This window comes from Osmerus eperlanus, chromosome 8 (genome assembly GCF_963692335.1).
Source record: "Osmerus eperlanus chromosome 8, fOsmEpe2.1, whole genome shotgun sequence".
NCBI classification, from domain to species: Eukaryota; Metazoa; Chordata; class Actinopteri; order Osmeriformes; family Osmeridae; genus Osmerus; species Osmerus eperlanus.
In genome coordinates, this window is record NC_085025.1 from 16,808,554 (window position 1) to 16,811,832 (window position 3,279).

Consider the following 3,279-nt stretch of genomic DNA (forward strand, 5'->3'; position numbering starts at 1 on the left):
GGAGGGGAGTGGAACGAGCGAAACGGACTCGGAACCGACAAGTAGGTCCCAGTAGTCTACCAGTGCATTGCTTAAACAAGGTTCTTGTGACCAGCAGTTATTTCAAATGGTCAGTCATGTTTCAGTCTGTTCGTTATTTTATGCTGGAACATTGTAATAAAATCTCAACATACATGTATTTGCTAGAAATAACACTAAAGCAGTCACGTGGTTGTTGGACAATAACTTGATTGTCCTAAACTTAAAACAGATCAAATACCCTGCAGTAAGATATTTGTAAATATTTAGGATTATACACAATAGGCTATGTATAGGCTATATGCTTCATGTATTATTATATATATTAAGAAATATTTAATTTACTGTTTTATAAAGGATTATTATATCTATATCTATATTATCTCTTCATTAAATCTTACACATTTTGAAGCCTTGACTTTCAAACTCCTGGATCAACTTAAAACTGCATGGTGCTATTTACTTAAAATAAATTCCCAGCTACAGTATCATGGGCATGGTCAAGGAATTATCTAACATACTGTCAATTATGGAACACAACATAACACTTAAACCTCTCACCTGTTCAATACAGGATTTGAAAAAAAAAACCTCGAAAGCCTATAGTGCTTTACAACAGATGGGGAAGGGGATTGCAAAACTTTCCAGCGTTTTTCACTGGTCAGATGACTACAAACAACAATCTAGATCTCAAAATCCTCATTGACAGACCAATGACATGGCAGTAAATCATCTAAGTTTAATATAATTTGAGGCATGTCCCTGGGTCCTGAGGGTGTGTGAAGAAGACGAAAAACACGTTTGAGGAATGAATCAACAACCCCCCCCCCCCCCACCCCCTACCTCAAAGAGTCCACCCTCCGGAATTCATGAGCTTACCCTACCCCCAGCCCAGCACGGCCCAGCCCAGCTCAACCCCCGCGCAAATTCTGTTTTTGAAGATGCCTCGCAGCAATGACCATAGCATTACGGTTTGGGTCACAGGGTTGGCCACTGGTGTCAGATGTTATCGCCTCGGTATAACCTAAGAAAGCTTTTTCTGCTCGAGAAAACAAACCGATTAGACGTATAGGCTGTGTGATGCGAATGGATCCAAGTAGCGTTCTATAATGGCATGCTTAATTAATGACTGACTAGGCTAATAACACGACACACTATTATTGCATGTATGATATTTTATTATATGACCAAGCCAGGAAACGAGTCACGATGGATTTTTGATGGCGTGTAAATTAGGCTAGGGAAAGGCTGCAAAGCAGTAGAACACAGAGATTGGATTGCTTCACCCTAGGCAACCTCACCCAACCCCCATCTCTAGGCTCCCAGAGGAAATTTGCCCTTACCCTGCATTGCTGTCAATTTAGTTCAAAGGGTTCATAGAGTTCGTCTCTCTTTTTCTCTTTCCTTATAGTGTGGGGGTTCATTTCGTATTTTGTGCATGCATTCATGCGAGCAAATTCCTCACTTTTTACTTTCTTTGTTGAGAAAGTCTAAACATTGTTGACAAAGTCAAAGGTTATCCTATACATTGAAGATATGTTCGTAAGGATTTTCCAACCTCTATCTGTGGAAATTTGTAAAATAGTGTCATTCAATCATCAAAAATGAAAGGAAATGCAACCAATGCCCTTAATACAATTTGTAATACTATCATAATCCATTTAGTGTTATTTGAAAGCACAAATTAATCACGTGTTTATGTTAAACCGGTTTTCTGTCAGAAAGTCAATTTGTCAATTTTTCAAGTTGCAGCATTCGTTTAGAAACATTTCGAATGAACGAAAAAGTGTTGTGAAAAGCATGTAACAAGCACATTAAAACAATCGTGTGCTGTGTTTGATTATGCAAAGTAGTAAACTTTCAGTTCAGATGGGAAATCTTTTTTTCGTTCTAATGATAGGGTTAGTAGTTTAAACCTCTAATTACTATGCCTACTTCTTTTAAAGGAAATGTTAAGTATACCACTATATTTTGTCATTATAGCATGTGTAAAATGATTAGAGCACACATAAATTCTAAGTAAGAAAGTTCTGATCAATTTCTGTATTTTTGCACGATTTGAACAATCATGTGTTCCTGCTTTGACTATTCTCATTACATTTATGATTATGCGATCTAAAAGAAATGTGATTGCAAAATCATTCCAGTAGGCTATATAGCTATAGCTATATATGTAAAAAGAGAAGATATACTATTGGGGGCCTTCTGTCTATTGTTGCCTGTTTTTAGTTGTTATCATTAAATAACCTAAATTAATTGTTTTGTTACTTGGACTACAGACGCCCAAAATGAGAAAACGGAGCCAAATACTCTGAATGAAACATCAGTGACGTCAGAGGGAGGCAAGCGCCCTTGTCCCGACAAGACGCGGTGATTCACAAAGCAAACGATGCAACTACCACTGCTTGGACAAACATTTTACGCACAAAGGGGTTTCTTTTTCTTCAAGAATTCCGGACAATTTACAGGATAATGTTGTACTTCTATCTGGTCAGTAGCCACATTTCCACGTTTCCTTTTCATTTTTGCCATCATATTCTTTTAGGTTGACAATAAGAAATATCCTATATATTTAGTAAAAGACAGCTTTTACTTGATTTTGTATATCTAAGCATTGAGCAATTCATAAATATATACATTTAATATCATATGAATGTGTGAATTAATATCCCCAAAAAGTACAACTTACCTTTGCTGGACTAACATGCTTTGATTCCAAAAGCTTTTACTTGATTTTGTATATCTAAGCATTGAGCAATTCATAAAAATATGCATCTAATATCATCTGACTGTGTGAATTAATATCCCCAAAAGAAGAACAATAAACTCTCACTGTTGACTGAAGTCTTAGATGCAATCTGTCTGAAGTGTTGTCATAATTTGTATTAGCAGACAGTTTTACAAAAGGGTATTGACTTACCTGTTAAATGGAGAGCCATTGTCATCTTCTTACTCTGCTTTCAGACCTGTTGACAAGGTAATGTAACAGATGATACCATTCTTTTTTGAGACACCCCCTTTATGCTATTTATAGACGCGTAATTAACCCGTGAAAATATCTAAGACTGAATGTTAGCGCTCAACCAAGTTACAGTACCGGCATTTAAGTTTAAAGTTTCGTTTATTTTGCATTGTCAGTCTATTATCGGTATACGCCTTCTCATTGGATAGGTTAGAGGAGATTTTCCACCGATGAATATTTAATAGTGACACTGTAACTTAAGCGGACTTGCGTGCGGGACAAGTCCGGCAAATTAGTTT